A 15,632-nucleotide genomic window follows, 5' to 3' on the forward strand; every position below is an offset into this window, starting at 1 on the left:
ACAGTTGGATCATGTGCTAAATAATTCATGAGAGGTGACACATGGTCTGACAGGGAGGTGATTACTGGACCGGTTCAGCCTGTGCAAAACATCCACAAAACTCAGAGGGAATCGATGTACTTAGGTCTGAATTGTGTCTTTTCTTTTTTCATGATTACGTTTAAACAGATTTCCTACTTTGCTTTTAAGAAAGTGAAAGAAATAAAGACATAATATTAGAGATTTTCTTTCAATTGAAGCTGCTAAATCATATTTTTTTCCCACGATTTTATCCCACATAACATATTGTCTAATAAGTTGGTCAAATAGTCACTCTACTACAATAAAACCATTAGAAACATTATATAAACAAGCATTAAAAATACTGGATAAAAAAAACATACCATTACCATCACTGTAGTATTCTGAGGAAATATCAGTTACTTACCTGGAACAATCTTATCAAGTTCAAAAACATCTGTTTAATCTATAAAATCAGACATGGTTTAGCACCACCTCCACTATGTGACTTTGTACAGTTCAGATCCAGTGAGGTCAGGGTAACCAGAGGGGCAATGAGGGAAGACTGCATCATCCCCCGGAGAAAAACAGCCTTTGGTCAGGCTGTCTTCTACGGAAGAGGATTAGGGCCACTGGAAAAAAAAAAGAAAGTTAACTGATTTTTTTTTTTTTTTTTTTCAGTATAGTATGGGGAAAATACTATTCCCCATACTATTTATTCTCAGAATTCTGACTTTTTTTCTCAGAATTCTGACTTTTTTTATTGTCAGAATTCAGTCAGAATTCTGAGATTAAAGTCAGAATTCTGAGAAAAAAGTCCCCCAGCCAGATATAAAAAAGGCAACCTTAAAAATAAACACAAGTATAAAATCACAAGATAAAACTACAATACCAATTACATAAAAAACATTATGGTTAAGAAATACAATCAGAAAAAAGTCAGAATTCTGACTTTAATCTCAGAATTCTGAGAAAAAAGTCAGAATTCTGTGATTAAAGTCATAATTCTGAGAAAAAAGTCAGAATTCTGACTTTAATCTCAGAATTCTGAGAAAAAAGTCAGAATTCTGTGATTAAAGTCATAATTCTGAGAAAAAAGTCAGAATTCTGACTTTTTTCTCAGAATTCTGAGATTAAAGTCAGAATTCTGACTTTTTTCTCAGAATTATGACTTTAATCACAGAATTCTGACTTTTTTCCCATGTTAAACTGAAATAAAATTTAAAAATCAGTTTACTTTTTTTTTTTTTTTTCCAGTGGCCCTAATCCTCTTCCGTAGTCTTCTCTGTAAGAGCATCTCAGTAATGGAACACAGTGCCAGAAACCATCAGAGACTCTTTGTCATTCTCTTCATTCAAAAAGAATGCAAAAAAATGGCAAAATTTGTGGACACTAAGGCATTATGTGTGTATTTAAATAATTTTACAATAAATTTTTAATCATTTTACATGAATTGTATTTCTTAACCATAATGTTTTTTATGTAATTGGTATTGTAATTTTATCTTGTGATTTTATACTTGTGTTTATTTTTAAGGTTGCCTTTTTTATATCTGGCTGGGGGACTACCGATGAAAATTAGCGCTCCTTAGGTAACTCGGGTATATTTACATTGTTTTAATGTTGATTAATGTACACTGTCCCCTTTCAAAATAAACAACAAATTAAAATATGAAAAAAATAAACCTGCTCCTCATGGGTCTCTGGCTCAGACAGAACCAGAACCAAACATGGAGAAGCTGCTTTATAGTAGCTTTAAATAAAGATTTTGATGGAATGGAATGAAAGATTAACCTTTTTTTTTTCCCCATAATATTTTTATTAGAATTTTCTTCTGCACAAACATACCAAAAACAACAAAAAGACATGAAAAATAAAACGAAAAATGTACATACAATGCGATCCCTCCCCCCACCCAAAAAGAAAAAAAAAAAAAGAAGAAAACCCCAGGGCTCACTCTATTTATACAGGAAGAAAATAAATAGATCAAATTCTATTTACATGTCACAGTGTTCCACAAGGTCTAGGAAGGGAAACCAAATATCTTTAAAGTCTAGATCAGTTTTTCCATTGCCAGGTTTTTGCTCAATAGTTTGATCCATTCACTTATCTTTGGCCTTTCTATGTTCCTCCACTTCGGGGTAATCAAGTGTTTAGCCTGTAAAAGGCAAAAATTCACAAGTTTCTTTCTCTTCGTTGGTCCTTTAAATCCAACTGGAAAAATGTGTAGTAAGCAAAGTTTACTGTCCACTGGAACATCGTGCTCAATCAAACAAGAGATGAACATGATAACCTCCTTCCAGAAAGTTTGAAGCTCTCTACATCGCCACATACAATGGAAATGTTTACCCTTATTTATATAACATCTCTTTATTCACTGGATTGCTGATTGCCCGTTTGTAGTACGAGGTGGAGTGAACTCACCCGCCATATTGGTACTCCCTAGTTAGAGCGGTCGCAATGTACAAAATATGTGCGCTACAGCATCAAACAATGAGGGTTTTCTTATATTCACGGGGGTTTAGACTTATAAATAAAGATAAATGAATCACTTTGACACACACTTGCTGTTTCATAGTATAAGTAGATAACTTTAACTCATAATTAAAAAAAATAGGCACATCACATTGAATATTCAGTATGAAGCCACCCGGATTGTACATATGTCACCTCAAACCTCTGTGCTACTACCTTGTATCTTTTTATTTTTATTTTTTTCATTGTGTGCAATACATGTACACTTGCACCTTAATCCTTATTTATATTGATATACTGTATATACCTGGATATACTGTGTATATATATATATATATATATATATATATATATTTATATATATATTGTATATTCTTCTTAATGCACATTTTTCCTCGTTTGCACCTTCTTCTTTAATTACTATGCCAATATGTGACGCGTGAATTTCTCCGCTGTGAGATCAATAAAGCTTATCTAATCTAATCTAAGTCAATTAAGTCTATAAATCATGTAATATAACATATCATACAAATCCTTCACAACAAAATTAAAGTGTTAACGGAACATAATAATACAGATGTGCCAAAAGTGCTAAATTATATACATGTATTGATTACATTGTTAAGGTGATTACATATCACATATATTTCAAGATTTTAAATCAAGGCTGAATTACAAGTACATGTCTGTTAATGCTGTAGTATTTTTATATTTGCAAATTATGCATGAATGATGGCACATACTTTTATGCTGTGTCTGTGCATTAGCCTTTAAAAATGTTTGAGTTGCTTTTTTTTTCTGTCAATATAACATGCAATATATGTCATCACATTTTTTTTTCAAATGAGAAATACAACAAACACTACAGCAAGGACAGCGTCATCCACTTAATAAAGAATTACTACATAGACATTTCACAGTGAATTACTTTATATTTACTCTATTTTCTTTTTTCTAACATTAGACACAAAGTCAATGTCTAATTTAGTCAATGTCTTCGAGTCGGTCAGAGACAGCCAGACTAATGTTACGCTACATACTATACTATAGGATACATCGGCGTATATTTGAATTTTTTTGGTTAGTACATTCACAGAATGTAAAATTACCTGTGAAGCTTCTTCCCACAGCCAGCAAACTGCTTGTTTTTGCAGTCAAATGCTTCACATGTAGGCATTTTTTATGGCACGTCTCCGTGGGAGTAGGGAGTACCAATGTGGCAGCCAGTGGCTTTACTTTTTTCAAACTATCAGCAATCCAGTTAATAAAGAAAGATCAGTGCTTCATGGGTACTGAGTCATAGGACGGGATACCAATACTGACCTATGAACTGCAGGGGTCAGCATTCACCTAAACTTTATAGATAAACATATTTCTAACGTTTCCTTTCATTTCCAATTAGCTTTTAGATATTATCATTTTGAAATCCCTATGAATACTTAAATGTTCTGAATTATGGACATGATAAAATGCTCTATAAATTATAAGAAATAAGACCAGCAGCATAAAATAAAATTTCAAATTTAGTCCACTGGTGAGTTGTTCTGTTTTCAGAAGATGTCTTACCAAAAGCAAATGTTATTCTCCACTGGCAGATTATTTAACACAAACTGAGGTCCAAAAGCCTGAACTATCACTTTCATTTTTTAGTTTCTTGAAAAAACATTAACAATCTAACAAAATCTGCTTTTGCTTAGTATATAAATCTCCAAACAAGATTTTTTTTTTTCTTTATAAGATTTGGTTGACATAGATGTAGATAGACTGACTCTTTTCAGTCTGCATATTGTATGAATCTGAAGGAGTAAAAAATGGGTCTGGGAAACGGACCTTATTTGTGTCCGGCCTGCTTTCTAGAACCTTAATTTAAAAAGACGGATATCTGTTTGTCTTAAATAGGACCAAAAACCCAGTTTTCATCATGTCTGGGTGTTGGGCCAATTTTGCATCCTCATCCAGCAAAACACTAATGATACTAGAAAACATCTGTCAGGTTAAGATGAATGGAAGAGCAAGTAATTTTTTAAATAATGAAGTAAAAAATTAAGTCAGAATTACCCACTTTCTTTTTCTGTTTTTTTTTTTTTTTTTTTTTTTTTTTACGTATTCCAACCTGAAAAAAGTTTGAATTAAATCCAGATTTCTCCAGACTATGTGGGATCCCTGTAAGAACTTCTTAGCTTGCTGTCTCATTACGAACAAACTCACAGATCGGTTCCGTTGGAGGAATGCACACTGAGTAATTTCTGGCCAGTGTGCCCACAAACACAAACAGCGTGAGTCATTGCATTGTGCATCTGTTTTCTAGTATCTTCTGACATCATCACCAGTTTCATCGTCTCCTACAGCTAATCTGCAGCCGAAGTGCTGTTTGATGGAGGAAACATTCACACTTCTGCACCGGCCAAATGAAATCACCAAACTTTTGTTGCTAGTTTCTCTGGTCAACTTTCCTGAGCCTCATTTGAATTTTATATGAGTGATTCAGCAGCATAGTGAGAGATGGAGAGGATCGGCGCTGATGTGTCAACAAGGCCAACTGCTCGACGACAGCACCGCTGCTGCTGTAGGCCTTTCTGTGTCCAATCATTGAAAAGAGGCAGTATTTCAGAAACAGACTCTTGTTTCTGATGTTTTGCATGTGCTGCTTGCATTTGCCTGAAGGATCCTACCTGTTGTGTTGTGAGTGTACAAAGACGACAGAAAGGATGAAGTTTAAATAGGAACAAGGGAAAGATAAAGGTCAATATCCCTTTCTAAAAACCTTTTTTAACCATTAAACCTTTAAAGCAAACTTCAGCTTTAAAATGTTGTGTTCCACAACATTCTAGAGATACAGTAGATCTGAACTAAGAGACCCCAGCAGGAAAACTTCCCATATGCAGCAAACTCTGGCAGGATTTTGGTCTTTTAATGTTCTTCACACTTTAGTTAGAGCCAGTAAAGATATACGCGACACAGAACCCTCCCCCCTTCAGTCCGTATTGTTTAAACATTTCTCAAACAATCAACTTTGATGAAGTACAAACACAGGAAATGGCTGAACATTTTTTTATTTATTTACATCAATTCAAAATTATTCATACAGGTATAGGCCCATAGCCTCGTGAGACCATCCTGATCTCGTGAGCTTTCAAGATTTCATTCGCTAATCAGTCTGGAGACTCTCCATTGAAGAAAATTTGGAGCCGTTCACCAAACGAACGTCCAATCAGCGTTGGCTTTGAGGCGGGTTGAGGTGTGACGCAACGAGAAGCGTGACAGTTCAGTCTAAAGAACATGGCGGCTTCAGCCGATGAAACTAGCGTTAGCGTGGCTATCGAGCAGGTTTTATCGGAATAACAGAGTATTTCTTCACTGAAAGAAGAGCAAAACACTGCTCTGGAGGCTTTTCTGAGAGGAAAAGATGTTTTTGCTCTTCTCCCGACTGGTTTCGGCAAGAGTAGCCTGGCTGTTAGTACGTCATATGCTTTGTTGATCTGATCAGCCAATCAGCTAACCAGTATTTTCGCCCCTTCCCAAAATTACTTCTACGGAAGGTTTCCAGAAGGATATGCGGAGCAAATCCATCTGGCGGAGTCAGGTTAATAGGCCCAAACGTCCACATACACTTCAGCTAATATGCTGTTAAATATTCCTTAGGAACAGCACTTCTTTATAAAAGAAAAATCACCGAGGTCCTGCCATAATTCTGGGCTAATATTAGACCAGTGTTCACATTGCAAAAACCGAAATCCAAGAAGTCAGATTTTCCTAAACGTGTACTCGTGATTGTACCCGTAGTTTTCCAATTCATCTGGGACCAGGTCATGGGGGTATTATCTCAGCAGAGACTCCCAGACTTCCCTATCCCTAACCCAAGGTGCTCCCAGGCCAGCCAAAATACATTATCCCTCCAGCGTGTCCTGGATCGTCCCCTGAGCCTCTTCCCGGTTGGACGTGCCTGGAACATCTCCTGATGGAGGCAACCAGGGGGCATCCGGGAAAGATGGCCAATCCACCTCAGCTAATTCCTCTCAATGTTGAGAAAAAGCAACTTTAGCCGCTTGTATCTTGTTCTTTCAGCGATGATCCAGATTTCATGACCATAGGCGCAGGTAGTGACATAGACTGACCAGAAAATTGAGAGGTTTACCTTTTTGCTCAGCTCTCTTTAAACCGCAACAAACTGTTGCAATGTCCACTTGATAGCAGCAGTCAAATCGACCCATCAATTGACCTCCCGCTCCATTCTCCCCTCGCTCGTGAACAGGACCCCAAGATACTTGGACTCCAGTGGAAGCAGGGACTCTCCTTCAACCTGGAGGGGACAGGCCACCTTTTTTCAGTTAAGAACCATGGCTTCAGACCTAGAGGAGCTGATTCTCATCCCTGCCGCTTCAAACTTGACTACAAACCACCCCAATGCATACTGTAGGTCTTGTCAGGAGGGAGCCAGCAGAACCATGTACTCGATTAGTTCTCTAACAATATGATTTTCCCAGCTTAAGGAAGAATGACACATCTGTAATTGAGTACAAAGATTGACCAACACTTTTCTCATTTCCAGTTCTTCATCTAAGACTCATCTACAAAAGTATTTTCTTTATCCTTATATCCAATAAGCATAGCTGGAAAAACATGCAAAAAAGCACAGAGATAGCCAAAGAGCAACTTAGGACCAACCTCTGTTTCCGTGGTGCTGTATTCCCCAGCAAACAGTGCTGAAAGACACATTGCTAATGAAAGCCAACAAAATGCTAAATCCATCAGAGTTAAACTCATTTGCATAACTCTAAAACCTTTTAGCGAACCACTCAACAAATTCCCCTCACTACATCAGCAAAACCAAACAAGGCTTCTTGTTTGGACACCAGACTGGCCGCAGATGTCACTCAGATGTTGTAGTTATATTTCATTGTGTTTATTTCCTTTTTTGTACATCTAGAGTAAGATAAATTGTATGTAAATGTTTTTTTGTTTTTTTTTTGGCTGAGTTTATTTTTGGGTTATTTTAGCATTTACTAAGGCTCAGGATTATGTATTCTAAAACTTTCACAGTTAGTTAATACCATGATTAGCAGTTTAGACATTGTACAAGTTGAGAAAGTATGAGTATCCATTTCAGTTTTTGGAAAGTAGACCCATAGCATTTAAGAGGTTAAGTCTAGACTTTGACTAGGTCACTTTTAAATATTTAGAACACAGTTAAGACATACAAAACTGAGTTCATTTATTCTTTAATGAAATGATTTAATAAGAGTGAATAAGGGGTTTAAATCTACTGATCTTTCTAGTTCACCGCCCAGATGTCCACCTGTATCTTCAAATTAAAAAAAGTTAAAATCACATTTTGTCATGATCTGGCCTGTTTGCTCCTCCTTAATTAGTCATTTCTTTCACCTGTGGTTTTCCCTCCCTGCCTCCATTATAATTTATTCCTCTTACCTGTTTCCTCTGGTTTATATTCAGCTCAGCCTTAGCATTCAGGGCCAGATTATTTATTGTCTTTCTGTCAGTCTGTCTGTTCAGTTTTAGTTCATGGTTCATGTCCTGGATCCTAGCAGCCAGTGGAAAGAGGGTTTTAGTGTTTGTCTCGTCTCCTGATCGTCCACTGTTCCTCCCCCACGGAGTCCTCTGGGTTTTTGGCTCTATATGTGGGGAGGTTCAGTTTTTATCCCAGTAGGCCTGGCTCCAGGTAGGAGACCAGTTTAAAGTCCTGCATCAAGTTCTAGTTCCACGTCCTGTCTCGGCTACCCTCTTCCACTGAGCCTGCTCGTCTGCACCTGATCCTGTCTGCTCCTGTGCGTGACCACCTGGTCACGCTTTCTGACTCTGTAAGACTCTGAACCTGTGGGTGCCTGAAAGTCTGGATCCTGCCACCTGTTTCTGTTCCTTCCTGTCTGTCCTGGATCTCCGACCAGGATCGGCCTCCAGCATGTCCTCTGGGACTGCAGCAATTGGGGACATTCTAGGACTGGACTGTTAGACCAGGTTAGTGGCCAACTCAGATAATCATCTTCTGTCAGATGATCGTGGTCACTTACCTGTGTTTCTCCTGCAGAGTTTTGTGATTGGGCGGTACCCTGCTCCCCATCCTGCTGTGTCCGTGGGCCACAGCTCCACTTTAGTTTTTGTTTTATTTAATAAACTTTTTGAACTTTCCTACTGACTGTCTCTCCTTGAATACTGGGTCCATCTGTCTGCGTTTCATGACCCATTTGTTGCCACCTTTCCGTCAACTGTTTACTCTGGACACAATTCATTTGAACAGAACTTGGAAACATCTTCTCATTATGTATCAGTCATTGTGCCTTTCATCAACAGTTTCTGCTCCTTAAACACATCAAATATCCAAACAGGAAACCCAACAGTTGTAAACAGTTTTATCTGATATGTTTAAAAGGCCTGCAAGTGTCAGCGTAAGGCATCAGGGAACCTTGTCGTATTTTCCCCTTACATATTTCATACGCAGTGATAAATATTTGACTTTTTAACACCCTGTGTTTCCTTTTATCATTGTTCTCATTGGGAATCTAAAAGTAAATTTGGGCGGATTTTAATCTAATTGCCTCTAGTTGTCTGCAAATCATCAGCCATCCTTGGCAGCAGGACTTGGCAAAATGTTTTGCATTATTCAACCGGCTTAGTTTTCTTCTGTTATTGCTGACGTTAGACGACGTCAGCAGATGATGGAGGGATTTCACAAAAAGTTTGGCTCAAACATCCGTTTTACTTATGATAATTGGAGTAAATAATGTGACATTGCTAACGTAAAACTCACTCAGATGATTGTCTTGGAATAAAAGACCATGCCGTAATTTACAATAATTTTAAAGATTATTTCAGAGATATAATTAAAGGAACAAATCAGAACAAAAATTATAAATCAAATGTTTAAAAAAAACAACATTTGTGAACCACCTGGTCTATTTTAAACCACAGAGATAATCAGGGAGCTCCTTGTATCTTCTGCCAACATCTCGGCTTTCATTTTTCTTTTTCTTTTTTTATACCATTGACTCATTCTTCTATTCTGGAGTGAAAGTGTCAAATTTACTCCACTAATGACTTTATTTTCCCTGCAGGAAGGGATTGATAAATCTGAGATTTATATTCTGCCAGATCCTTTGCAAGCAAAGTAAAAAAAAAACAATACTTTAAATGGAAAACAGTTGTTGATCATTTAGATTATAAGGCTTTTGCAGTACAAACATATTTGGTAATTTAAAAAAAGCCTTGTGCAAAAGAGATTATCACATGAAACTGATTTTATGCTGTTAGTTTAACCCAGAGCCCACCTTAAGAGTGTCAATAAATAATTTTTCTTTAGCCCTTCAGTATATTTCTAAATGCAAATATTTGAAATTAGCAAAAATGCTCCTATTTCTGTCAAAAAAATAGGAGAATTGCAAGAAATAAGATATTCCTAAATTTGTAGTAAAAGTCCCAAATATGCTGCTTTTCCTTTAATGATTTGATGCTACTAATTTTATGGCTGCTTTCAATTTTCTTTCTGTTTGACTTCCAAGAAAACTCAAAACAATGAAGCTGAATCACAACACTGCAAACAGTCTGTAAACCTGTAAAAGATAAGAGTTATACTGCCCTCTGCTGTTATCCATTTAAAGAAACCAAAACAGAAACTTGTTTTATTGTATTTTCATCTCACACAGAATATGTTTCTGTCTCTGATTGATATTAAAGTTGACCATTAGCATTTCTGGAAACTTAAAAAAAAAAAAAAAAAAAATCTGATTTCCCATTTTTATTTTTGTGAGGAACTATGTCCAGTAAACACCGCCATCTTGGGGTCATTATGTCACTATTGTTACCAGGAGAAGAATATGATTGACTCTTGAGAGCAAAAATAGTGTCAGTAGAGTCTTTTGTGAAACAAACACAGGTGGAAAGAGTACTAAAAAATTGTAATTGAGTAAAAGTATCTTTACTTTGCCTAAATTCTACTCAGAGTAAAAGTAAAATTACCCATCTCAAAATTTACTCAAGTAAAAGTACAAAATTACTTCATTTAAAATGTAATTTAAGTAAAAGTTACTTAGTTACTTTGAGTTATTTAATGCATAAAAGGATGAGTCATGGATCGAATTGACCACAAGGTGTTTTAATCGATTTCAAGGCGTATTTCAGTGGACATCCACACTTGCAAAAGATCAGCTGGGCTAAGGAACATCCTTCCTTACAGCACAAGGACAGTCACAACCTGTACCATAAAGTGCAAACAATTTTCAATCCTACTGTCCAACAGACAACACGATGATAACTAACTTACCGCCACATTTTTTCATAAATTGGATGTTGATGTTTTGCTGGGCAGGCACATGTTGCTCTGCATTATCACATTGTTCCCTTTTGTGCATTTGAAAACAAATAATCCTTCCAAATATGACCAAGGGTTTTTCTGGCTTTCGTCTCCAGAATATGTTTCCTCTTTAGGCCTTTCCTCATCCATACTCCCTAAGTTGTGATTAGCAACTGCCATCTTCCGAAGCGCAGCACTGGATTATGAGACAATACAAAGGGTAATTGCAAGGCGGGGCCACATTTAATTTGTTCACCATCAGTATTTTTTTATTTTTTATTATTTACTCAGTAACGTGAGGGGGTTTTAAATGTAGCAAAGTAAAACTACTTAGGTTAAAATTTACTTGAGTAAAAGTAAAAATTACATATATTTCAAAAACTACTCAGAAAATTACAAATTACTCATAAAAAGTACTCAATTACAGTAACTTGAGTAAATGTAATTCATTACTTTCCACCCCTGGAAACAAAGAATGATCAACGCCTACTAACTGTGAAGTATGGTGGAGGACCTATGAAGCTGTGGGTTGCAAAATCTTGTTAGCGAAGAGAGCATCATGAACTCATTGAAATCCTAGGCTTATTTCAATAAAGTCTGCTGGCCTCTGTCAGAAAATTGAAAACAAATATCGAGTGGGTTGAAAAACTTTATACAGAAATAATTCCCTAGTATCTGTACACAACTAAGTACTAGACAAAACCTGAGGGGTGAACTGAGGAAAAAACTTATACACATTTTACAGGGCAGCCCTGTCACTGGTCCTGTTCATAACCTTTATGGACAGGATTCATAGGCGTAACCAAGGGCTGGAGGGGGTTTGGTTTGGGGACCAGCAGATTTCCACTCTGTTTTTTGTGGATGACGTTATTCTGCTGAATCCTTTATGCCAAACATGTGTTGGGACAGTTCGCAGCTTAGTGTAAAGCAAGCCGGGATTAAGATCAGCTCCTCCAAGTCTGAGGTTCCTGTCATAAAAAAAGTGGCCGGCTTGCTTCAGGCAGGGGCGGAGCTAGATGTGGGGCCAGGGGTGGCCATGGCCACCATTAGCCAATCATTGGCCACCCCTGTGGCCACTCCTACCATTTGTTTCCCTGTAATACAGATGGTGGCAGCAGTAACACTTTGAAGGGGAATGTTCAAACTTATTAAACATTTAAAATTTTCATATATTAACAACTACTTGACAACAGAAACACTGTGGTTAATTATGCACATCAATATACAAACATTAAAGATGATAGTTACAGAATTCATGGGGTTCATGGTCTTCAGTGAAATCATAGATAAATAACTAATTTAAAGCTACAGTGTGTAATAATTACAGGGATATACAGTCAGAAATGTAATATATTATACATAACTATGTTATTTATCATCATCTACGAGCTCAGCCTCTTAACCTTAATATTTGCGTTGCCTTAGAATTCGTTATTTATAATTACATAGGAGCGGGTCTCGCAGCCATGGAGGCAGACATCTTTGCGCTACGGCAGCGCAGAGCCAACAACCTAGCGATTGCGAGATCGCCCATTACGCTTGAAAGTAACTACGGCAAGTTGAGAGAGATGAACTGAGACGGTACTGAACACACAGACTAATGAAATACTATCTGTAAAATTATCTATGTAAACAAACCTCATCACTTGAGAAGGTAGGTGATGCAGACGTCGTGGAAGACATTTTGTCCCGTAACGCTCGCCGCACTGTTGGGGGGGAGAAGCGGTGGGGGGGAGACGTTCATGTTGCTGCGGTCTGCAGTCTGGACGTTAGATGTCGCTAAAAATTACACACTGTAGCTTTAATAATAACTTAAAAATTCATTTAATGTGGATGTTAGTAGATTTAAATATAATTTATTGGCAGAATGATTATTGATAAAAGTAATGGCAATGTAAAATATGTTCGCCCCAGAACTTAAACCTGAAAGAATTTTGTCCACTATACCTTTTATTTACACAGCATAGATGTTTAAATATATCTGTCCATTTGTTAGCAAAGGCTGCAGGAAAGTATTGTTTGTCTTTATTTAGAAAGTATGGATGTTGTGCTCGTTCCTGTTGGAACAGTGTAGATTGACCCTGAGGTTCTGGTGCCTTTCGGCCACCCCTCAATGTACATTGGTTATTGATCGGCCACCCCTATTAGGATTTTCTAGCTACGCGTCTGGCTTCAAGTCAGAGGAGAGCTTCTGTCTCGAGGAGAGTTGAAGCATCTTAGGGACCTTTTACAGAGCAAGGGAGAATGGAGAGGCAGATCGACAGCTGGATCCATGGGGCTGCTGATTACATATCGGTCCATGTTACTGTACTCACCTATGCAGTGGCGTAGCCAGAACATTTTTATAGGGGTGGCCAGGCACCGACCAATGTGCACCGAGGGGTTGACCAAGAGCAGATAGGCACCACATCTTCTGGGTCAATCTACACTGTTCCAACAAGAAAAATTAACCAGTAGATGATCTGTATTTTCCAAATAAAGATGAACTAGATTTTCTGGGGAGGAGGAAATCTGGCCTGTAGGTAAAAGACCGGCTCTTTGAACCCTCTCCAGACAGATGAGGTGTTGTTTTCAGACAGATCGGAAACCATAAGCTCAAAGCCTCCCCACTCATTCAGCAGCGGTAAAGGGTGTGGTTCCTGCAGCAGTTGCAAAAGTTCAGCCTGCTGAAGAAAATATGCATTATTTGTACTCTGCCATCAGCACCACTGGTAGGCTGCAGTGCATCAATAGCTTTGCAGAGAGTGATTGGCTGCATTCTTCCCTCTCTTGAGATTTTAAATCCCAAATTATTCATATATTTAGGTTGTGTTATTAAAGGGAGTTTTATTCTCTTATGAAAAGGAAGGAAACAGAAAAACTTTGAAAAAGACCAACTAACATTTTTAATCCATAACGCCATCTAGTGGTGATTTGGATGAATATTCATTGTTGATAGCAGGAAAAAGAGGATTTAAGGTCTTTTATTCATATTTAGTGCTTAACTCAATTTCTTTAATAAGTTCCAGCTAATAAAAAATATACATCTTGTTTAAACAAAAACAATAAAAATAATAATTACACATTTGAAATACATACTGAAAACTATTGTTGAACAACACTTTCAGCATTTATTTACCTTAAAGAAAACCTTCTATCTATTGATTTTTTTTAAATGTATTTATAATTATATTTATATTAATATAATTATATATAATATATATATATATAATTATAAACTGGATTAATTTTGTTCACAAAACCTGTCATTTTTTAATCCCTGAATGATTTATATCTACCTCCAATCAACTCAGCTTTAATATTATGATTACAACCGCTCTATAAACAACGCAAGAAATGCAAATACTTCTGTATTTTTAAGTTGTAAACCAAAAATTACTTATTTTTTCACTTTCCTTTAAATGAGTGGTAAAAATTATGAGTGGTAAAACATTTAGTTTACGATTAACTGTCTTGGACCAGGAACGAATAGAAAGCAGGTTCAGCAATCCGCCATTCAGTTTATATAATCTCCTTTATAGTAACACTAATTTCCTCCCTCCACTCAACCAAAAACACACAAAGTAGGAGCCAATCAACAGAACGCAGCCTGGTAAGTAGAGCAATCTGCTAATTGGATTACAGGACTATTTCTAGGCTGCAGAATAAGCTCAACACAGTGTCATTCATGACTTGGATGTCAGCGCTACTCCAAACAACGCACCCCTGTACTCCTCAAACTGGGAAAGGTGGGAACAATGGGAGAAATCTATCAGCACCACAATATGTTTAGACAGAACCCTGCTGTTTTTAACAATGTAATAAAAGCTTCTTTTCACATTTTAACATCATGCGAAACGGTTTAATTTCTGCAGATATCCAGAATTATGTCAAATATTGAGAAGTAAAAACAGGAGTTTAGTTTAGCCTATTATTTCATAAGTGAAAGGAAACTTAATAATTGATAAAGGTCATGATGAGGTAAGCCCCACAGACAGGTCTTATATTTTAAGTGTAATTTTCTTAAAATAACCCCAATAAAATTATTTTACTGTAATGCAGAATGTTAGATTATCCACTGATTCATCATCTATCCATAGGGGATTGCTGATGTCCACCCAAGGGGTCACTGGGTGAGAGGCTGAGTGAACCCTGTTGCGGTCATTGGTCCATCACAGCGCAAACAAAGATAAGCAGGACAAACAGACCCCACCAATAATTCAGAGTAACTTTCTAACACAGGACTCATGAGTCTGGACTGTGGGTGGAAATAGAACAGGAGAACATGCAAACTACATACATATGAACCTGAAGGTTTTTAAAATACGAACTGCACCACAATTCTTGATCATTTCTGCCCCAATATTTTGTGAAAGAGGAACTTTTTCTGTTATGTTTGATAATTAATTTTATTACGGTTATTGCAAAGTGCTTAATGATTAAAACGCACTGCAAAAAAATTAAAGTAACTTTTGCTCAAATTAAGTGCATTTTTTTCTTGAATTGAGGAGGTAAGTGAGAAACTTTGCCAATGGAACAAGACAATTTACATTTAAAATAAGAAAAACACAATTGCTTTGTCTTATTTCAAGTGTATATTATCTAATTATCTTATTTTAGGAGTGAAAATACTCATTCCATTGGCAGATCATCTTATTTCCCTGCTCAAATTAAGGGTAAATACTTAATTTAAGATTTTTTTTTATTTATTTCTAGATGTTTTTTGCAGTGCGGTATTACCTTTTATAGCAAAGTTGATCATTTTCAAACCCTTTTCACCTAAATGAACCAGTTGTTGAAGAAAAGTAACTATAAATTTGACTGTAATTGGTTTATTTGACCATTTATTAATGCCAAATAAAAACCTTCCAACATAA

The sequence above is a fragment of the Cyprinodon tularosa genome, unplaced genomic scaffold (genome assembly GCF_016077235.1).
Source record: "Cyprinodon tularosa strain WSP-4 unplaced genomic scaffold, ASM1607723v1 ctg526, whole genome shotgun sequence".
Taxonomy (NCBI): Eukaryota; Metazoa; Chordata; class Actinopteri; order Cyprinodontiformes; family Cyprinodontidae; genus Cyprinodon; species Cyprinodon tularosa.